Source organism: Neofelis nebulosa, chromosome 6 (genome assembly GCF_028018385.1).
Source record: "Neofelis nebulosa isolate mNeoNeb1 chromosome 6, mNeoNeb1.pri, whole genome shotgun sequence".
Lineage (NCBI taxonomy): Eukaryota > Metazoa > Chordata > Mammalia > Carnivora > Felidae > Neofelis > Neofelis nebulosa.
In genome coordinates, this window is record NC_080787.1 from 84,501,893 (window position 1) to 84,525,275 (window position 23,383).

A 23,383-nucleotide genomic window follows, 5' to 3' on the forward strand; every position below is an offset into this window, starting at 1 on the left:
GTCTTGTGTTTCTTAAAGCACATGATTAAGCATTTTTCCTAGAAATATACCTAGTACCAAGACTGCTAGGTTATAAGTTATTAGCAGGCTGAGCTGGTTGGGTAAAAAACTGTTTTCCAATGTAATTGTATCAAGTTATACTCCTACCAGCTATATACAAGATCTTCCATTCATCCATAGCCTTGTCGACACATAGTATTGTCAGATTTTTAAACTTCTGCCAATCCAAAAAACGTGTGTGGTATGTTATTATGATTTTAATTTGCATGTGTTCAATTATTAAACTAACCATCTGGGTTTCTTTTGCCAAATGCTTAAGCATATAAATGTACAGTATTTTATTTTTTAAATTGGGTTATCTGGGTTTTTCTTATTGATTCATATGTGTTCTTTACATATGCTGGACCAGTACCATATACGTGTGCCACAAATAGCATCAACTTCTTTGAACTTATTTTTTCACTCTTCATTTTTTTAAATTTAGGTATAATTGACATACATTATATTAGCTTCAGGTGTACTCAATCATCACCATAATGAGTGCAGTCCCTATCTGTCACAGAAGAACATTGCTACAGTATTATTGACTTCATTCTCTATGTTGTACTTTTCATCTCCATGACTTATTTATTTTATAACCGGAAGCTTGTACCTCTTACTGCCCTTCAGCTATTTCACAGCTGAAATATTGTCTTCGAGTTCCTTCACCAATATCGTATAGTTTTCAGAATATAGGTCTTTTACCTCCTTGATTAAATTTATTCCTAAGTATTTTACTCTTTTTGGTGCAACTGTTATGGATAGTTTTCTTAATTTCCCTTTCTCCTACCTTATTATCATTGTGTAGAAACACAACACCTTTCTGTACATTTCTGTACCTGCAACTTACTGAACTCATTTATTCTATCTAATAGTGTATTTTTTGGTGGAGTCTTTAGTTTTTTCTATATATAGTGTCATAGCATTTGCAAATAATGACAGTTTTACTTCTTCCTTACCAATCTGGATACCTTTTATTTCTTCTTCTTGTCTGACTGTTGCAGCTAGGACTTACAGTACTATGTTGAATAAAAGTCATGAGAATAGACATCATTGTCTTGGTCTTGATCTTAGAGGAAAAACTTTCAGTTTTTCTCCATGAAATATGCTGTTAGCTGTAGATTTTTCATGTATCACCTTTACTCTGTTGAAGTATGCTCCCTCTAATCCGATTTTATTAAGTTTTTTTTTTTTTTATCATGAGTGGATGGTGAATTTAGTCAAATGCTTTTTCTGCATCTTCTGAGATGATCACATGGTTTTTAGCCTTCCTCTTGTTAACGTTGACTAGTATGTGAATAATTAACCACCTCTGCATCCCGGGAATAAATCCCACTTGATGATGGTGAGTGATCCTTTTAGTGTGTAGTTGAATTCAATTTGTCAACGTTTGTTGAGGATTTTTGCATCTATGTCTATCAGGGATATTAACCTGTAATTTTGCTTTTTTTGTTATGTCTTTTGTTTTGGTCATTAGGGTAATCTGGATGTTTTCCTTGTAGAATCAATCTGGAAGGTTTCCTTCCTCTTCTATTATTTGGGAGAGTTTGAGAAGAAAAGACATTAACTCTTCTTTAAATGTTTGGTAGAATTCATCTGTGAAGGCATCTGATCCTGGACTTTCATTTGTTGGAAGTTTTTTTTTTTTTTTTTTTTTAAATACCAGTTCAATTTTCTTACTAGTAATTGCCCTGTTCATATTTTCTATTTCTTCCTTTTTCAGTTTTGGAAGATTACATGTTTCCAGGAATTTATCCATTTCTTTCAGGTTGTCCAATTTGTTGGCATATAATTTCTTAGAGTATTCTCTCATAATTTTTTATATTTCTGTGGTGTCAGTTATTATTTTTCCTCCTTCATTTCTGATTTTACTTATTTGAGTCCTCTCTCTCTTTTTCTTGATGAGTCTAAGGGTTCATCAATTTTGCTTATCTTTTCACAGAAGCAGCTCTTAGTTTCATTTATCTTTCTTATTTTTTTTTTTAGTTTCTTTTTCATTTATTTCTGCTCTGATCTTTATTATTTCCTTCCTTCTACTAATCTTGGGCTTCATTCACTCTTTCTCCAGTTCCTTCAGTTATAAAGTTAGATTGCTCATTTGGTATTTTTCTTATTTCCTGACGTAGGCCTGTATCACTACAAACTTCCCTCTTAGAACTGCTTTTGCTGCATCCCAAAGATTCTGGATGTTGTGTTTCCATTTGCCTCTATGTATTTTTTTAATTTCCTCTTTGATTTCTTCATTGATCCATTTGTTGTTTAGTAGCATATCGTTTAGTCTCCCCTGTTTGTGTTTTTTTCCAGATTATTTCTTGTAATTGATTTCTAGTTTTATACTATTGCGGTCAGAAAAGATGCTTGATATGACTTCAGTCTTCTTAAATTTGCTGAGACTTGTTTTGTGCCTAACATGTAGTCTATCTTGGAGAATGTTCCATGTGCATTTGTATGTGTATTCTGTTTTTAGATAGAATGTTCTGTATGTATCTGTTAAGTCCATTTAATGTGTCGTTCAAAGCCATTGTTTCTTTGCTGATTTTCTGTCTGAATGAACTATGCATTGATGATGGTCTATTTATTCAGGTGTTAAAATCCCATTATTGTATTACTGTCAATTTTTTCTTTTATGTCTTTTAATATCTGCTTTATGTATTTAGATGCTTCTTTGTCGGGTGCATAAGTTATTTACAATTGTTATATCTGCTTGTTGGATGGATCCCTTTACCATTATGCAATGCCCTTCTTTGTCTCTTGCTACAGTTTTTGTTTAAAAGTCCTTTTGTCTGTACTGCTACCTTGGCTTTTTTCTTTTTCTTCCATTTGCATGGAATATCTTTTCCATTCCTTTACTTTCAGTCTGCCTTTAGGTCTTGTTTTTTTTTGTTTTTTGGTTTTGTTTTTTATCTGTTCAGTTATCCTATGTCTTTCGATTGGAGCATTTAGGCGACTTACACTTAAAGTAAATACTGATAGGTATGTATTTACTGCCATTTTGTCCACTGTTTTCTGGTTGTTTTTGTTTCTTTCTTTTCTCTTCTTTTTTGAGAGAAAGAGAGAATGTGTATGTGAGCAGGGGGAAGGGGCAGAGGGAGAAAGAGAGAGAATCTTAAGCAGGCTCCATGCCCAGTGTGGAGCTTGATAAAGGGCTCGATTTCACAATCATGAGATCTTGACTTGAGCTGAAATCAAGAGTCGGATGCTTAACCAACTGAACCGCCCAGGCTTCCTATGTTTCTTTCTTCTTCTCTTGCTCTTTCCTTGTGTTTGATGGTCTCCTTTAGTGTTATGCTTGGATTCCCTTTTCTTTATTCTTTGTGTATCTATTATAGGTTTCTGATTCGTGGTTACCATTGGGTTCATATATAACATCCTATGTGTATAGCAGTCTAGATTATGTTGATGACTATTTAAGTGCATTCTAAAAGCACTAAATTTTTATTCCCTCTCCAGGTTATGTATATGATGTCATATTTTACATCTTTTTAATTTGTGTATCCCTTGACTAATTTTTGTAGATATAATTGATTTTACTTTTATGTTTTAATCTCCATACTGACTTTATAAGTGATTAATCTACTACCCTTACTATATGTTCCCTTTCACCGGTCAAATGCATAATTTCCTTTCACCTTTCATAATTTTCTTACTTCCAGTTATGGCCTTTTTCCCCTCACTTAACGAATTCCCTTTAACATTTCTTGTCAGACTGGTGTGGTGGTGATGAACTCTTTTAGCTTTTGTCTGGGAAACTATCTCTCCTTCAATTCTGAATGATAACCTTACCAAGTAGAGTATTTTTGGTTGTAGGTTTTTTCCTTTCAGCACTTTGACAATATAATGCCACTCCCTTCTGGCCTGCAAAGTATCTGTTGAAAAACCAGCTGAGAGCCTTTTAGGGTTTCTCTTGTATATAACTTTTCTTTTCTCTTGCTGCTTTTAAGATTCTCTCCTTATCATTACTTCTTGCCATTTTAATTATGTGTCTTGGGGTGGACCTCCTTCAATTTATCTCGTTAGGGAATCTCTGTGCTTCCTGGACCTAGATGTCTGTTTCCTTCCCCAGATTAGGGAAGTTTTCAGCTATTATTTGTTCAAATAAATTTTCTGTCCCCTTCCTCTCTCTTCTCCTTCTAGAATCCCTATAATGTGAATGTTATTGCACTTGATGATGTCACAGAGTTCCCTTAACCTATTCTCATTTTTTATTTTTCTTTTTGCTGTTCATCTTAGTTGCTTCCCACCACCCTGTCTTCCAGACCACTGATCTGTTCTTCTGCATCCTCTAATCTGTTCTTAAGTACCTTTGAAGAAATTTTTCATTTCAGTTATTGAATTCTTCAGCTCCAATTGGCTCTTTTCTATATTTTCTATGTCTTTGTTGAAGTTCTGGGTTCATCCACTCTTTTCTCAAGTCCAGTGAATAGCTATATGGTGATTACTTTAAACTTTTTATGAGGCACATTGCTTATCTGTATTTCATTTAGCTCTTTTATTGTGACTTTGACTTTTTTCCTTTGGGACACATTCCTTTGTCTCTTAATTTTGTCTCTGTTTGTTTCTATGTATTAGGTGGGTCAGCTCTTTCTCCTGGTCTTGAAAGTGGTGGCCTTGTGTAGAAGGTCTTGTGGTGCCCTGTAGCACAACTCCTGCCCCCGTCACCAGAACCAGGTGCTCTAAAAGTGTTCCCTTTGTGGGCTGCATGTTCCCTCGTGTTGTGGCTGAGCTGCAATTGCTTTCTGACTAGCTGGCTGCAATGACTTGCTTTGCCTACTCTTGGTACACTAGAGTTTTCTCCCTGTCTGTTGAGAGGTTCAGCTGTGGTTGCTGTTGGCTCTTTGGTCAGCGAAGCCAGCACTCAACCTAACTGTCTGCAATTAACCTCTCTGCCACAGCTACAGGCAGGGTTTGCTCCCTGTGTGGCCAGCTAAGAGCCCTGGTTGCAGGAACTATGGACCTGCTGGTGCGTGGGGTTATCTCTCCCCATCCTAGGGCAGGAGTCAGTCCCAGCCAAGGCTGCCTACTAGGTGTGGTGATGCTGTAGCCACCTTGGAGGGATGCTTGACGAAGCAGCTGTGGTGAGTGGGGCAGGTCTGCAGGAGAATGCCGGGCTAGGGCTCATGGTGCTACAGGTTCGATGGACAGTGTTAGAACGGATTGGCTCCTGCAAGTCAGTCTAGTCATCTAGGTTGAAAAGGGGCAGGAAAAATGATGCCTGCTAGTGCTTTTGTTTCCAGAGAAATCTCCTACAGATCCCTGTACCTCCAGCACACATTTTGAGATTAGTCAATAAACCTCCTACAGGTATGTCCCTGGCACTTTCAAACTGCTATTTCTGTACTGTGTCTCAGGCTGAGTTATTTAACGTGCTGGCTCTTGAAGGGCAGGGACTTAGTTTCCCATCACACTCCAGTTCTTCCAGAGTTAATTAAGTCTGCTGGTTTTCAAAGCCAGATGTTAGGGGATTTATCTTTCCAGCGCAGGTCCCCAGGGTCAGGGGTGGCCAGTGTGGAGTTTGATCCCCCTTGTTTTCCCTTCTCTATGAGAAAATGTGTTCTGTTTGTAGTTTGGTTCCTAACCACACTTCTACCCCTCCTACTCTTTCTGATGTGGCCTCCTGTCAACAGTTAGTTGAGGAAGATACATTCCGCCAGTCTTCAGGTCGTTTTCAGAGTTAGTTGCATAATGTAGTTGTTGCCTTGATGTGACTGTGAGACAAGGTAAGCTTGGGATCCTATTCTCACACCTTTCTCAAAAGGTCTGGGTTCATGTTTTAGTGAACAGAGCTCTATTCATTTTTTTTTCAAACAATAAAAAGGAAGGACTTCTCACACATTTTAAACTTTTTGTGCTACCATATGAGAATTTTGAATGTCTGCACTTAGAATCCTTCATACACGTCCATTCATTACATCTTAAGAATGGTCAAGAAAGGGACATTATGCTGACAATGATCAACAATAAAGCTGATGAACCTGACATCTATAAAACTGTGAAGGTACCAACTGGAGAAATAAAAAAAAAAAAATCCCAGAAAATCCCCAAATACTTTAGGGACATATACAGATCCAACTCCTCCTTTTAAAGCTTCCCAGTCCTCCAATCCTCACTCTTTTCTCCCAATGTCTACCATACTTACCTCGACTATTCATTCTGGCCCTTTGTCACATATCGCCATGCACTATACTTCAAATGCTTCGTGTTTACATGTGTCATCTCCAAAACAACTTCTCTATAGACAGGGAACATATTTTATACTGGTATTGCGTCCCACACACCATATCCTGTGCCTAACAGAGTTCTCCACAAAGAGCAAATCCTCAATAAGTACTGATTTGTCCAAGAAGTAATTTTAGGATAAATTTTTTAAAACTTGGGTCAACAAAGATAACTCATACATTAGGAAACTGTACAAAATAAAGACATAAATTGTTCAAGGGGGCATTTAACTGAAGTTCAATGTAAAAGAAACATTGGTGAAAAAGAGATCTGGAATGGGAGGGTGGGAACAGGTTATAAGGAGCTTTAAATGTTCTACCGAGGAGTTTAGACTTCTGTAGGCTGCAAGAAGCCACAGCTGATTTTTAACGAGGGAGAGTCAACGAGTCCATTCATTCATTCATTCATTCAACAAATATATATGTATTGAACACCTTGAGTGCCAAACACTTTGCCAGGCACTGGGAATACCACAGTGACCACAGGAGACAATAACCCCTGAGCTTATGTCACAGTGAGGGAGAGAGATAATAAGCAAGCAAGCAATACATATAGGATGTCAGAAGGTGATAAAATCTTTGAAAAAAGGGGCACCTGGGTGGCTCAGTCAGTTAAGCGTCTGACTTCAGCTCAGGTCATGATCTCACAGTTCATGAGTTTAAGCCCCGCATCAGGCTGTGCTGACAGCTCAGAGCCTGGAGCCTGCTTCGGATTCTGTGTCTCCCTCTTTCTCTGCCCCTCATCCACTCGCACTCTTGTCTCTCAAAAATAAATAAACATTAAAAAAAAAGATCTTTGGGGAAAAGGAAGGAAAGGAAAGGAAAGGGGCACCTGGGAAGGAAGGTGGTCCCAGCACTCCACAGGGCAACAGGGAAGGCTTCCCTCAGGGAGTGGGAGAGAGCCCTGAGGCTGCAGGGGGAGACCTACTCCTTACTGTGTGTACCATGGGCTCTCCTGCCTGTTCCCACAGTCCCACAGACCTACTCAGGCTGTACAAGCATTTTAATGGCCAGAAGGCAATTCAAAGATTCCAGTCCTCTTTCACACTCTGGGTTCTGGGCCTCTTCCTCCCCTCATTCTCTTGGCTACCCCACCCCATCCAGATGGATTTCTGATGCCATCAGGATTCTCCAATTTAAGGCTGGGTGGCACAGCCATCTCAACCTCTCATCTTCCTTTGCTGATTTCCCTGAGCCTGGCCTATCCCCAGTCTGGCTTCTGAAGCTCAGGCCTCCTTTGGACTTTTCTTTGGTTCCTCAGAGTCCAGCCTCCTCCCCAGGAGGTGCTCTCAGTCACAGGTAGAAAGCCGGTTCTGGTTCCCCTTCTGATTTCCTTCCCACCTGAACATCCCCTCCCAGAAACAGGCTGCTGCCATGGATGGCAACAGCAGCACCCAGGCCACCGTAGGGGACTCCATGAGCCAGAGAGCAGGGTCAGGGAGCAGCATCGGGTAGGTGCATGTTGCACAGGTGGGTGTACATGTAAATATGTAATCATGTATGTGTGTGTGCATGCCCGGGTGTGTCCAAGAATGGTGTGAGAAAGGGGTGTGAGCATGCAGGCAGAAGCAAATGGAATCTAGAAAAGTGGGAAGAGGTGAGTGTTCACAGAGACAAAGAAATGCAAACATTTGCTGAGAGAGAAGGAAAAAAAGTCCCAAAAGAAAACTCCACAGGGTAGCAAGGCACAAGGGTAAAAAAAGTAACAGGGAGGTATTAGTATTAAAAACCCAAAATGCTGAGAAGATGGCAGGAGACAAAACAAAAAAACAAAAAAGCAAAACAAAAACAACCCCCCCAAAACCAATCTGCCTAAAATGAAGTATGAAAGAGATAAGACTGACCCAAAATTTGAACTAATAAAATTCTAATTCTGTGCTTCCCTCTTAAGCATTCATTTCCCAGATCAAGGCTCTCGTAGCAAGAGAAACTAGGAAACAAATGACAGAACATTCCTAAAGATGAAATTCAGAAGGAAACAACTTGAAATTCTAGAAATTCAGTTGCCTTCACTACAAAACGCAAAAGGGGAAGGCTCTCGGGTAAGACCGCTGTGGAACAGAGCCAAGATACGGATCCTGAATGGCCTGGCCAAACTGCAGGCAAACGAACCAAAACTAAACAGGAAAACAAGAATGTTCACATGTACAGGCGCAGGTCAAGAGGCTGCAACACAAAAACACACACTGAAACTCCCTGGGACACTCAGGGTCTCCAGGCAGCTCCTTGACCATGGAAATGAGGCAAGGCCCTTCCTCCTGCGATAACTGTCCCTTCTCCACTCTGCTGTTTCCTCTGACTCGCATTTTCTGTTACCCTTCCTCTTGGAATCTTTTAACAATGACTCACACGGCAATAGGGCTAGTCAGCAATACCACGGCCCTCCGCAGTCGATGCTGTGTAGGAAGCAAGCAGCTCCGTGGACTGTCGTCAGTACCCGTTTTTTCCTTTCTCTGTTCAGGGAGGATTTGCTTTTCAGCCACGTTTCCCTCAAAACACAGTCCTGACAGGAGATGCTTACTACACAGATTTCTAAACGATGAAATGATCTGACTTTGGCTACTTGGTCATAACGAAACTAAAAACACTAACATGAAAAAACAATAGTGTGATCATCTCACCTACAAAAAACAACTTGATACTTGGGTGAAATCATGAGACCAGAAAAAAAAAAAAAAAAAAGCTCAAACTACTCAAACTAATATTTTCCAACCTTTCACTAACAGCTAGGGCTAAAACCACATGTTGTGAAGGTCTTGCACTGCGTTATTATTAGAAGTCACAATTCTATTGATACTGATGAGTCATTTGTATCGGCGGAAACCAAGAACTTCCATCAACATCATGTTACACACAGTCGCTGTGGCTTGGCTTTTTCTTTATTACTGGTCAGAGCTGCTTCAGAATGCTTACTGACTGAAAAAAAAAAAAAAAAAAAAAGGAGGAGCACTCCATAAGGATGTGAAAGCTTTCCTTCCCCAGCTGATCTCGTTATTCATCCTTCTCAGGATAGTTTAGGGTGACTTGATCAACTCGTGTCTACAAAAAAGGAAGTTTATTTAGAAACCTCAAAAAAGGTAACATTTCACACTTTCCGATGAAAATAAGCAGAACTGAACTCCAAAAACAAACAGTGAAACCATCTTTGAAAACACATGTCAGATTTAAAATGACCTGAGGTCAGGTTTCTTTCTTTCTTTTCTTTCTTTCTTTCTTTCTTTCTCCTTTCCTTTCCTTTTTTTTTTATAACCTTAATAACATGCAACAGATATAAACAAACTCTGTCATCACTGAAGGGCTTGCACCACACAAAACCATGTCAGGCTAGCCACTGTGCACCCACTCCCCTACTTCCCCACTCAAGGCACATGCTCCTTACGGAGGGAGAAGTAGGTCAGGTTTCAGTTACACCAAGAAAACCTACGCTAAAGGTTTATGAAAGTTCCTTCTGGTGCTAAGGAAGAAATAACAGCATATTCCTTTTCCCCTATTCTCATCCCCTCACCCTTCTCCCCTTAAAGATTCTCAGAAAATTAAAATGAAGTAAAAATCCATTTCCCTGAGGGATTCCCAGAAATGCCATGGTGCTTATGCAGTCTCTACAAAGGTAGAAATATGCCCAGTATTCTGCCCTGCAACCAAAAGGCTATGATGGGCTGCTGGAAGGAGGAAACCCAGATCAGCAGTGACTACAGATCTGAAAATAGCCTGCCAGAAGCTCAAAGGCCCGGTGCTCTCCAAGGGCAGCACCAGGGCTGTGGGCAGTTTACAGTGCGGCCAGCTGAGTGCCACAAGAGCTCCATGAGTCAGCAAGCGCCTCTGGTAGGAAACTGCTGACATGCTAAATTACTCTTGCATACATAAGGTGCACACACCTACCCAGCAAAAATCAAAACAAGGTACACGCAAATTAGCAAACAGGAACCTCTCTACCCTTGCAGTTCTATTTTCTAAGGTTAGACCAAAAATATAAATAACCTATATGCCACTGCCCCAAAAGTAGTGGCAACAACCAATAATAATTAATAGCGGTAATAAACAAACAACTCACTCTCAGTGTTGTGATGTGTGGAACAGCTGCATTCAAATCTTACAAGCCAGTTAATTTTAACTGGTTTTAATTTTAACTGGATTTAACTGCTTTTCCTCCCTTCTGAAAAATCAAAATAGTTGCTATATCGACCACAAAAACTGGTAACAGACAAGCACAGTTCCTGTTTTTCAGAGGGGACTTACTTTCAAACCCACAATATCAGGATGCTTAACATAAGTGGAAATTTAAAATTTATTGTTTGATGTGGGAGACTTAAACCTGTATACTAATTCAGATCCCACAAATGTTAGAGTAATTACATCTCAGGTTTGTCCTATGCGTCTTTCATCTCTGTTCTCTCTTTTAATACAGGATCCAAAAATCTACAGGAAAACTGTTTGGAACTCAGAACACATTTTCCCATAGAGACAATGCCATGCTAGTGAGCTAGCATTCCAGGATATTCCATGAAACAGTTTCAAATGTAAAATACGAGTGAGATGTTCAATTGCAATTTAAAAAGAGAAAATAATACTATAATAATTGTTCCAAAACCAATTAAAACTTAAAAAAAAAACCCTCTTGACTGTGTTTGAGGAAGCATCTAATTAGAGGAAGATAAGGGACAGTCTTCTAAATAAGACTTTTGGTCTTCATCTTGTCTCACTCTGGTTCTTTCAACATGGTTTAAAAGATTAATTTCACTTTGAAATGCATGGCATTCTCTTACTTTGGCATAATGTATCATTAGAAAAATCTTTATGTTTATCAGTTGTGAGCACTGATTTATTTATTTTTTTTTTTATTTTTATTTTTTTTTGCTTCAAAAGAAATGATCAAGAGTTGGAAGAGGAAAAAATGAAGGGAAAATGGCTCTAAGAAGGGGATACTAGTGAGTGAGGAACAGAAAGAAATGGAGTCAGGGAGAAAAGCAGGCATGGTGGTATAACTAAACTAGGGAGACAGAGGAAAGGTAGGAATTGGGTGCCCCATTAGACAGGGAAGTATTCCACCCAGCTACTCAGTGATCTGACCCACAGTGAAGGAAGGAATCCAGCAGGATAGTTCCACAGACTGGCACTAGATGGCGCCATCAACTCAACATAGCATGGTTGCTGGAGGACTTTGCCTTGGCGGATGGGTAGTTCAGAAGGCAGTTCAGACTCCACAACTGGGTATTTAACAGGTAACAGGTCTAAACTAAGCATTGTTTCATTAGTCAATCAACTTCTCCAAACATTCAGATATAATCACCATGCTAACAGCATAGGTCATGCCAATTTTTAAATAAATTTATCAACTCAATTTTTAGTAATAAAACAGGGTGTGGAGGCAGGTGAGTGGGGTCCACTGCTTTTTTTTCCTCCTAAAATTCAACATTTAAGGACAACAGCATACTTTGAGTTCACTGCTACTGAATGACAAGAATTCCTAATTATAAACCAACTGGCTTTCTCCTGTAGTTCTGTTTAAATGTCAAATAACATACCATCTTGCTACACAGGTTTATGTGATCAGATCCAGTGTTTGTCAAGAGGAAGGTGGTGTTCACTGACAAATGTATTAAAACATTAAAAATCATCACCTCCTTATATTTTTAATAATCCAGTGGTTTTTGTCCTTTAATCTGCTTATCTATATTCTCTGTCCAGGACTGGATTTATAAACACCTTCTCTTCACTCAGAGATGTCCTCCCATAACCAGGTTACAAATGTGTGAAATCTTACCATTCCCAGTGATAGAATTTTGCTTCTTTGGCTCTGTCTCCTATTAACATGCTGATGATTCAGAAAGAAGTGATGTACTAGGTATGCTGTTATTTACACCCTAGTAAAATTGTTTTCATAAAATCTCTTTCTGAGCTTGGTTTTGAAAGGGAACAAGGGGACTAGTTAAGGGCACTGGTGGCCGAAAGCAGCACAGCAAAGACTGCAGAAGGATGGAATGAGGCCGGTGGAAGGAAGAACTGATCGCAAACCTTGCTTAGCTTTACAATTGCAGAAAGGATCATCATCCCTGACACTGATCTTACTAAGGAGATAATATGAAAAGTAAGGGTTAACTCTAAGTATGTCTACATTTTCCTCTTGCTGAGAGGGTAATAATATCTTTATAGTTAATTTCTTTTTTTTTTTTTTTCATAGTTTGACTCTTCAGGGCTCATTCATTTGCATAATATGGAATCTTGAACCCATATAGATATTCTACAAATCAATGCAAGTAATTCTTACACGAAATCAGCTGCTTTAATTTAAGCTCATCATTGTTTGCATAGAAATCTTTATGCACTCATCTGCTTGATTTTTTTAATCACTTAAAACCTCCAACAGTGACACACTAAGCATCTCCTCATTTAGCCATCTCCAAAATTTGAACTAAATACTGAAAAATAAGCACAGTACATTCATATGCTAGATCATTTTCCAAATTGAGCTTCAAATGTGTGCTTGATGTCCTAGTAGCTCCCAAGAATGCCTCTTGACTAAGGAAGACCAACTTAGATGTCCAGCCCAGGGCAAAGCTGAATCAGCATTCCAAACAGTGACCCTGCAAACCTGAGTAATCAGGGTCACTGCCAAACCAACTGCCTCGCTGAGTCCTTTAAAACCATTCAAATCCCCAGTTGAGAGTTGCAACATGCTAATCTGGCAAATAATCTCTTCCTAATAATAAATTAAAAAATAAATAATAAATAAATTGGGGAGAATGAGAGCAAGGTTACCTGCTTTTATCTGTTACTAGTAGCTAATATTTCTAATTAGGAGCTCTAACGGAATTGGTTTTGGATGAAATTCTTCCTCCTCAGTAGAATCATTTACCTATATAGGAATAGTTTTCCTTCACCTTTCCTACCCTCATTTAAAAAAATGCTAAAAACAAAGTCTTCACTTAACAAGAGGTAGAAGCTTGTACTACAGGAAAATCCTGGGGACAGGGCCATGGGATTCACGTTGTCTAGTTCTTCTTTATGTCACCACTTCTGCTCTCTGATCCCCAGTGGACACTTAGACCTGAGGAATGAAATTATTAGAAAGTGAATCATACGAAAGACAAAAGATGTATTCATTAAAGTTCACTGACACATGATTTTTTCAATTTTATTGTTCAGATAGACATCAACAAAATATCCAATATTTCAGAGTGAGTTGGCCTATATTTCCACTTCTGAGAACTGCTAGAGAGCAAAAACGAAAAGTGGGGGACGGGGGGCAGAACAGCATGGCAGTTAAGAGAACAGGCTGTAGCATCAGATACCTAGTTTCCAATCCCAGCTCTACCTCTCATTAGCTGGTTGACATCTGTGCCTCAGCTTCTAATGATCACACCCAGCTCTGGGTTGTTATAAGGATTAAATGGGTTAATATGAATAACACACATAGGAAGCTCCCAACACAGGCTAGCTATCATCCAAAGAAAAAGAGTTTTAGCATACGGTACAGTAGCTTGTTTTAAATAGATACCGTCAAAACTCCTAAATTGTGCTAAGAATGGTCTAAATAATCCTTCCTGGGCTGCAGAGGCTAGAAACCTTCTTGCTTTGGGGTAGGCAGGGGGTTCATACAGAAGCTTCACATTTTCATTGAAGATCCTTGCCTAGGTCAGACACTTACCAGCCAACTGGGAGGAATGTCTGTGTAACTTCTAATCATTTAAATGTGGTCAAAATGACCCTAAATATGTTCAAAATAAAAACGCTAACTTGCATTGTTTTCCAACTATGGAAATGAACAGTATTCTTGGCAATTAATTCTGTTTTTATCAGGTTCTAAAGACACAGGTAAATAAATCAATTCTGGACTCTGTATACAGGAATCATTATTTGCCAAAATGGCCCCAAGGGTTATATCATGGTTTATGCAATACTCCAAAGGGCCAAAGATAGTAGTGAATTAATAGGATTAGGAGGCTAGGAAGAAATGACAAGCTCCAAATTTCAGATGGGCTCAGATAGGCAGCTCATTCCATAATTCCTCAGGAAGGGCTGCCCCAACTGCCCAGCCTGGTCACATTCCCCCATTACACCCCCCCTGGAATGGAATACCTTTCCTTTACAGAACGTGCAGTGGGTGATCTGTTACTACCTAATTAATGTCATCTCTATGGCATTCTTCACTAGGGCAGGGACCAGAACTGGATCTGTGACCCCTTACCGCTTTCCACCAAGAGCACTATGATCACCTAACACCATGCCTGTCACATAAGAGATAGTCAGTAGATGTTTATTTATGGAATGAATGAGGCATCTATCCCTAAAGAATAGCACTTCTGAACACCTGGCCCATTTTGTTGCAACCCCAAGGTTCTAATACAGAATGGGACGAAAATAAAAACTGCCACTAATGTGTGGATACTGGGATACTAAGGAAACTTCTAGTCTAAGCCTTCTGGGTCAGACTCATGAAAAGTCCTGAGGAAACTCCTGAAGCATCTGCAGAAAATGACAGGGGAGAGAGAAGAACAGTGCAAGACTGGCATTGGAGGACCTGGAAGTTCAAATAGATTTCTTCTGAAACTAACCTGGAGTTTGTGACACGCTAGCTGCAGACACAGGAACAAACGAAAACAATTACGAGAAGAATAGGAGGATTGGACAGTGGAGGATTTAAATGCTTGGGGAAGGAGAAGATGAAAGCAGACACAAAGACAAGAGGGAGCTAGCAACAGAGCTCCAGTTCTCAGGGGCATCAGCAGTGTGTCCTACAGCCTTCAGGAGATGAACAAAAAAGTCAGTGAGGAAATGACCCATCTCAGAACCAAAGGACAATTTATTATCAGGCTAAGGAACAAAAGAGAAGTTAACCAGGGGAATATGCTGGAGAAATGATGATTATGAAGTCACTGGGGAAGACTGAGAGACATCTTGGCTGTAATTCCAATGACTAGAATGAACGAGTACATACGTGAAATGCTTTCAGATTGGGGAGATTTATTATTTTGGAAAAGATAGCTCAAGGAAAAACAAAGGCAAAAATCCTGCCTGATTTGTGAGGTAGTGCCACTGGTATGGCAAGGTTCAATTTCCATATTCTTTAGAAAAGAAATGGTCCTTGAAAAGGACAGAGTAGTGATTCTAAGGATACTTCCAGCTTTAGGGAGGCTAAGCAGCATACTGATGGTAAGATTAGGTTTCAGGTTTAGGTAGACTAACATTTTAAATTAATAAGAAAGAAAAAAAAGGGGGGGGGGAAGAAAAGTAAAAGGAAAAACCCTGAACTGACAAAGAAAACTACTTTGCTATGAAATGTTGTTCCAGGCCAAAAAATAAAAAAAGGATATTCTGGGCAACCTTTCTAAATTTACAAAATGTTTAGTTCACAGCAGGTTTCACTTTGGACTTGAACAATCTGTAAATATTTACATAAAATTTAAAGATGGGGCAGGAGTAGGTCACACACTCTCACTGACAAAACAGGAGCGATTTTCTATGATTCCCAGGGTCTTGGTGCTGCTTTGCGTAATGTAGCTCTAGCTGTGCCAGAAGTTTATGCCCTTTTCCCCCAAAATGCAAATTTTTACAACCAGCCTTGGCTTCTGATCCTCCAGTGCCTCTGCTAGGGTCCTATGTCACTGGAACTTCTGTAACATCCAGTTAGTAAGAGAGGAACAGGAAGGTAGATGCAGTGTCTGCTGTATAAATGCAGGTTTTGGCAAATATGTCGCATCTGGTACTGTTCTATGTTCCTTGCCCGTGAGAGTAGGAGCCATGTCCTCTGTTTAATATGGTTCCTGTGCACACCTAGTCATTGACTCAGGGCTAGACTGTACATACAGGATGGGGAATAACCTTTAGACAGTCCAGAAAACACATACAGCATTCAGGTGAAATTCTTTACAACATAAAATGAGAAAATTCCTCTTCTGCAGAATGGGCACAATGCCTACTTCCCAAGGTTGCTTTGAGGAGTCATCGAGGCAAGTACAGAGAAAGTAGTTAACACTGTTCCTGGCACATATTGAGCCTTCAATAAATCACAACTATTATTTTAGTGGGTGTTCTCAAATGTCAAATTCTCATGTAGGTCCTCAGGCATTTAATAGCCAAGTTACCCCATCTGGTCAATAACACCTAAGAAGATGACAGGTTATTCAAAAGGAATGGATTATTTACCTTCAGAGGATTGCCATGGCACCCATGATATTAAGTATGTGGCTCTTCATGTTGCATTCTCTATCAGAAAGAAAGTTATCAATCCCTGAGTGGGACTCAGTTTTGATTTCAAGTTTTGTTTTTCTTATATCTTTCAATTTTCTGGATAGCTACAGACATTTACTTGGTGGAGACTCATAAATCATCTACTATGTGCCAGGCCTTTAGAAAATAGCCAAATACAGCAATATTAAACAATAAGAAGTTTTAGCCCATTCAGTGGCAGAAGAAAGGTTACCTAAAAGAAAGGCAGAAGAAAGGCCAGCTCTAGCTGTTGCATACATCCTCATCCAGCATTTAAAAAATTTTTGAGGGGTGCCTGGGTGGCTCAGTCGGTTGAGTGTCTGACTTCGGTTCAGGTCATGATCTCGTGGTCTGTGAGTTTGAGCCCCACATCAAGTTCTGTGCTGACAGCTCAGAGCCTGGACCCTGCTTGGGATTCTGTGTCTCCCTTTCTCTCTGCTCCTCCCCCACTCAAGCTCTGTCTCTCTCTCTCTCTCTCAAAAATGAATAAACGTTAAAAAAAATTAAAAAGTTTTTTTTGAACTAGTATTTTAAACTTAGAGCTTCCACATAAAAATGCAGATATCCTGCTTCTCTTGGATAAACCAGGCAACATGGTAACACAAAGCCAATATTCCCACCTATTCCTGTGTGGCAACAGTCAACAAGAAGCTAAGACAAAGTAGTGGTTGCCCTTCCCTACTATGCCCCCCTCCTCACCAGGAGAGTGAAAAATGAAAATGAAGGGCCCCGAATTCAAGATTATTAACAATTTCAAGATGATTAACAACAGATGATTCAACCAAGTGTGAGATCCTTCTGAGCAGGGGGGGAAGGGTACAACAGAGCACACACATGCCCACAAAGCTGGTCTTGCACCACACCCCCTCAGCAAAACAGGAAGGGTATTTATTTCTCTAAGTAATTCTGTGATTCATTCAGTAATGAAGCCAGCATTAACAACAAGCCAGCTACCATACCCCCCCCCCCAAATCTGAGGGACAAAAAGTAGGGGAGTGAAGCCCAGCACACTGAGCTAAAGAGCCTCTAAAGATCTCTCTCCACCCTTGTTAAGGCTGGATCCATACCAGAGATACTAAGCGTGAGTTAATCCAAATAAAATTAAACTGCTCCCAACAATATAGATTGGCCTGAGCCCTATTGTTGGCATCACAGGAGTCCCGATCAACCATTCTGAGGAACAGCTCACAAGCGCTAATGAGTAAGTCCCGTTGGCTGTGCAGACAGTGGGCCCAGAAGTGAAGGGCCGGCCTAGGAGAGATTTGAACATGAACCTGACCATCTGGCTCTCCGTGACTCACTCTGATCACAAAATGAATTGCAACAAATTGAAGAGCACATGGCTAGAGTTAATTGTCTCATCTGTAATCTGAACCCACTTTTAAGCAGTTGTTATTACCCTCTATCAGGTGGAAACGTTTCCTACCATCACTGCAAAGTGCATTTCCTGATGAACTGTAATGGATCATTAAATTCCATATCTGAATAACAATACTTTGCACTTATGCAGTGCCTTTCATCCAGGGATTTCAAGGCAGTTTGCAAATAATTAAGCCCCTCATACAGCAGCCAGAGGTGAGTGACTGGAAAGAACTTGCCTGAAGATACTGAGTCAAAGGCACGATTCAATAGAAAGGAATAAATGGCTTCCTCCCAGGCATTAGCAATACTGAAAAGTGAACTGGGGCGGGGTGGGGGTGGGGGGGTTGTTCTGATGACCCCCCTCCCTTTCTGCCTAACCCCCTCTTCTCTATGGCAGATTCTCACATGCAACCTACAAGGAACAGAAAAATAACTAACAAGGGTATTTATAATTTAGCTATGAGTTCAGACACACACATGCATGAAGAGAATGTTTTCCCATATAATCCTGGCATATGCAAAACGAACTGACATTTCAATCCACCTGCAGAAGCAACAGATACCAGAGGAATTAACTCAACACACTTATGATTACCAAATGTCAAACCCAAACCCTTCCAAAATGCAAAATGAAAATATTGCCCTGCACAAATTAGAGTGTGTTCTAACAAAAGTACTTTTTATTCCATGGTTGTGTATTCCATTTTGGGGACCCCCCCCACTTTGAATGACATTCAAGTTTCAGGAACAGCAAATAGGACAGAATTGGGCAATCAATGTATTCTCTAAACCAGAACACTAAAAAGGAAAAACATTTCAGTCACCACAACTTTTGTGGTGAAATTATAAACTCCTGAAAAACTGAATTTATAATGGAAATGCTGACAGACCTTTCACTGGAGCAGTCTGAGTGCAACACTGTAATTTAGCAATCTCTCTTACAGACTAAAGACTAATTCTAACAAGATGTCATTTTGACTCACGTTTATTACTACCTGCAAGAATGAAAAATGCCATTTACTCGGGAGCTGCCGGAGAACCAGGGTGGGGCAATCTCACATTTTAAGCAAGACGCCCGCTGCCTTACCAAAATAGCCCTCTCCACGGAAAGAGTGGCAGCCTTTCACGCTCAGCTTCTTTCATGTCAGCCAGAGCCTTCGCAGCTCGACATGCCTTTCCTACATGTTACATTTTAATGATCTGAGAAAACCGTTATCGGAGTTAACATCTCTAATTTTACTCTAAACAGACAAAAGCAAAATATCTCATTAGGCATCCTCTCCGCCAAGGTTCCCACTAGGCAGAAAAGGATTTTTATCTAAAGTAATTACCCTTTTTAGTTAAACACACGCAACAGATGAAATTTACACACAGTGCGACTACAGCACTAGACAGCAAAGGTGGAACCAAGGAACGCCGCGTCTCGCTCCCCGCGGATCCGCGGGGAGTCTGCGGCGCAGTAGGGGGTGGGGCGCCCTCGTCCCTCCCATTTCTCGGGGGCCACAGGTCGCAGCGACCACGGTCACCGGGCGCGAGAGCTGCGAGGCGCGCCTTCTCCGGCCACAGACAAAACCATCGGGACAGCGCCCACACTAGAACTTCCCCCAAGTTGTTAAACTCGCCTACACGCGAGAAGGTGCTGAGGATACTCCGCACGTCCACAACCCCAGAAGCCAGGGGTGCGCGGCCCCTTTCACATGCATACACTCGGCCCTGCCCGCTTCCTCCCACGGTTCGAGTTCCTGCAAATTCTCGGCCAGATCGAAGTGGACGAGATGCTCACTCGAGTCCCCTCTCGCGGGCAACTGGGGTAGTCCATGAGCGCCGCCCGCCGCCCTCTCCAACGCCACTGGACTACTAAGCACCCACCCGTGAGAGGAGTACGAAGCGATCACAGGGAGACTCGGCATGGGGAGGTGGGGAGGTGTCCCCTGGATAAACTCCTCTCCTAGGTGGAGCTTGGAAACTGAAGTGTGGGGAGGAAAAAGAGGGTGTGTGTGCGTTGCACTTTGATTTCATGTAGAATCTTGGGGGGGGGGGGGAGGTATAAGGTTTCTATCTCTGAAGGCACGAGCCCCTCGGTTCAAGCTCCCAGGGACGCATTCCCGTAACGCGGTCACTGGATAGTAGGGATTCCACCCAGCGCGCTTCCCTTGGTCTGCGCTGCGAGTCTCCCAGCTTGCCTCTTCCCGGGACCCTAAACTTGGGCTTTGATGCCGCGCCAGTCGCGGAGGTCTCAGCTACCCAGCGGCGACTGACAGCTGAGCGCGAAGGCGCGGTGGCCGCAGTCCCCGCGGAGCAGCCCCAGGCGCGGACGCCGCCGGCAGCTTGGAGGCCGCCGGGCCTGGCGCGGGGATCGCGGGCTGGGGGCCGAGAGCAGGGCCGTGGGTCTGACAGCTGCTCCGGCTTGCGCGGACGCGCGCCTCCCTCCAGACCGCCCTCCCCACGCCTGACTTATTACCCTCTGCTCCTCCTCCCCCTGCTGTTCCAAAACACCCGTCGACGCGAGCAAAATACAATGCCGCCTCGCCTGCCGTAAACAGCCTGGCGAGAGAGCTCACATTCGCCGCGCCGCGTCCGCCGGCTCGGCTCCCACCCCCTTCCCGTTCCTAGAAAATGCCATAAAAGCGGGCAGGGTGCTCGACGGGCGGCTGCGCGCCGGGCGGCCGGGCTCCCTTCCCGCGTCGCTTCCCCACGCCTCCCCGCCTGCCCCGCGCACCCGCTCCCTCCCCCCGTTAACTTGCCCCGCCGCCCCACCCGGTGCCGGGCCCGGGACCCAGGGCCGGGGACTCACCTCGCCAGAGAACTTTGCGTCCTTTTCCGCCTCCTCTTCCCAGTGTCTTCCCAGCCTGCAGCCCCCTCCCGGGAGCTGGCGCGGTGGGCGGTTCGGGGGTCACCGAAAGCTCTCGGAGAGGACGCGCATCACATGGCAGCTTGTTCCCAGCCCCCCGACTGTACCGGGTAGGGGGAGGGGAAGGGTCGAGGGGAGGCCGGAGAGAAAGCAAGAGCCCGGCGGCCGCGGGAACAGGCAGGCGGGGTGGAGAGGGCGGCGGCGGGCGCTCACGTTAGCGCTGCTGCGACCGCAGCCCGGGTGTGCACGGTCGCTGCTGCTGCTGCTGCTGAGGCGGCGGCGGCTCGGCGCTGTTTGCTCCGCGCCGCGCGGCTCGCGCTCTCCCCGGAACGCCCACACTCTCAATCGCTACATTGTTGACATTCGGCGCTGACGTCACCCGCTCCCCATTCACAATAACTTTACGGGAGCCGGGCAGCGCACCTCCCCGGCCGCTGGGGCGCCGTACGCCTGGCGACTAGCGTAAGCCGCTCCGCGAATGGCGCTCCGGGGGCTAGGGTGGGGGGCGAGGGGCGGGGGCGGGCGCGCGCGCTCGGCCCGCTCGCGGGAGGGGGCGCGCCTCAGCCGCCGCTGCACTCCCCGCTTTGTGCAGCCGCGCGGTGGGGAGAGCCCCGTGCTCCCGGCCGGACTGAGCGCCTGGCCGGGTTCGGCCTTGTTGGAGACTCGCAAAGGCCTTGAAAGGCAAGGGTTGGGGGCTTGTGGGGGGGAGGGGAGTGGTGAGGGCTGGTATGGCACGTGGGGAGGGGTGCAGAGCCCAGGGCCCTGCCCCCAGGAAGAGGAGCCAGACGTCGAGACCTGGGATTCCTGGGTTGTCTAGCGTTTCCCAGGAGGGGAGGGAAAAGATGTTCCACGGGCCCCCACCAAGCTAACCTGGCCCCCTCATGAGTGGGGGTGGGGCGAGGAAGAGTAGTTTCCGACCCAACAGCGATGGTGACGGTTGAATCCTTCACCCGAGGGCCTGGGCCCGTCCCACTGAGCGAGTCTGTAGCCCCCACGACTTGGTTTTGGAAGGGGCGAGAGCAATTGCTAAGTGTAAATGGAAAGCCTCGCTTTCAGCTTCAGCCCCAACTCCTCCTGGGTTCCAGCCTCTCCCCTGCCTCTTACTCCGGAGGCTGCCAGGGTGTTGCTGCTGTACTTTAAGGCCATCGTGTGGCTGCCCTGTCAGAAGAAAGCTTGATGGTGGTGAGGATTTTACAGAAAGTAATTAGGACTTAGAGTGAACGAACATTTGCAATAAAAGAAGGTTGTGTTAGTGCAGTGCTGGTGCCTGCAACTTTACCCCTGCCAAGGCCAAGAAATTCTGCCACGTTTCCCCGAACACCTATAACTTGGCCCCCTTGTGTACAGGCAGTATTCCATATTATTACATGTGGTGCTGATTTTTAATGAATATTATAAAACTTTGGCTCGCTCTACTGAGAGAAGGATCATAAATCCCCCCCTGTAAAATGGGCACTGGCATATGCTGAGGAAGCAGTGAAGCATTGCCCTGGGAGTCTTGTGATACCAGCCAAAGTGTTACTCTGAACCACCTTCGATTGAGGGCAGAGTTTTAAAAGGCCCTCATTTTGACCGTCTGTGTGGAAAGCTAAGAGATGGACCAAAGGAAGCTCAAAAGGCCAGGCTAATTTTTCTAACAGCATTGCAGTGCCTCTCATGTAGGTCTAGAACCACACGGGGAGTTTTTCTCTGCTAGCCTTTATGGTTTTCAGACGAAGAGAAGCCTAAGAGCTAGGAGCAGTTCTCAGTCTCCTGACTTTGGGTCTGGTGCCTCTTTTGATAAAACACCCTTCTTCTTGAGGTCCCTACCTGGCCTTCTGGCAAGGACAGAAAATACTGAGCTCCGATCTGCCCTGGCAGGGCCAGTCCTTAGTCTTGTGGATGGTGATGTTTCTGCATTCCTCATTCCTGTAAGTGTATGAGTGTCAATGCGATAACTTTGTGCATTTTAATAGCACCAGGAAATTTTTTTCTAGAGCCAGGCTTGAGAAGATCCTTGTGAAGGTCATGCAAATTCATTTCTTTTCAAGCAGGCCATGGCTGCCGGCTGTGATGTGGAGGAGGGGAGGAGAGGGATGTTGCTGGAAGCTGATCTTGCCACCTTGCTTCTGGTCCCAGAGGGTACAACAAAGGCTATTAGGTCATTTCAATTAGTCTACCTGCTAAAGACTCACACTGGAGTTTTCTTAGTTAGAAATTCTCATGTATGAGATGGGACAGCAATTCAAGATGAAAAAAAACAAATGAAACTGTGATAGGTTGTATTACCTAGTCATTCAAAATGATTAAATTCGAACTAGTTAACCTCTATAGTCACGTCCAGTACCGAAATCATGTGCCTCTGTGGCTATGAATAAGACAAAACCATTGCCTTGGAGGTGCTTGAAGCCTAGTAAGGAGTTAGTTATTTCCTTTTGAATAGTTAGAAGTAGGTTACTTGAATTAAAGCCTATGAAACATATTCAGAATTGTACGAAATTAGTACTGGACACTCTTCTAACAGTACTACCTCAAGATATTAGTCCATGGACGGCTTTAGCACCCTTATAGTGAATGTTTGCTGCCATTCTGTGAGTTTATGGTTCTGTTCTGGGCGCTTCAGGCATTTACAATGTGAAACAGATGCAGGTTTTTCCTTCTGTATATTCATGATAGTAACTGGAATAGAGGTCAATTTATTTCCCATGTATGCAACATTCAACCTTTTCTG

General features: G+C 43.2%; 1 protein-coding gene and 1 long non-coding RNA gene across 5 annotated transcripts in view; one reads left to right on the plus strand and one right to left on the minus strand.

Moving 5' to 3' along the window:
* Positions 1 to 21,064, minus strand: part of BACH2 (BTB domain and CNC homolog 2) — a 358,132-nt gene extending 337,068 nt beyond the window's left edge. For 3 of the 4 annotated variants that reach the window (XM_058734718.1, XM_058734716.1, XM_058734717.1), the window contains exon 1: positions 20,617 to 21,064. The gene's annotated coding sequence lies outside the window, so the exon portion shown is untranslated. The remainder of the gene's footprint in view (positions 1 to 20,616) is intronic. The other variant, XM_058734719.1, reaches the window with a different exon arrangement.
* Positions 21,048 to 23,383, plus strand: part of LOC131514559 (uncharacterized) — a 147,218-nt gene continuing 144,882 nt past the window's right edge. The window contains exon 1 of the long non-coding RNA XR_009263119.1: positions 21,048 to 21,135. This is a non-coding gene — a long non-coding RNA (uncharacterized LOC131514559). The remainder of the gene's footprint in view (positions 21,136 to 23,383) is intronic.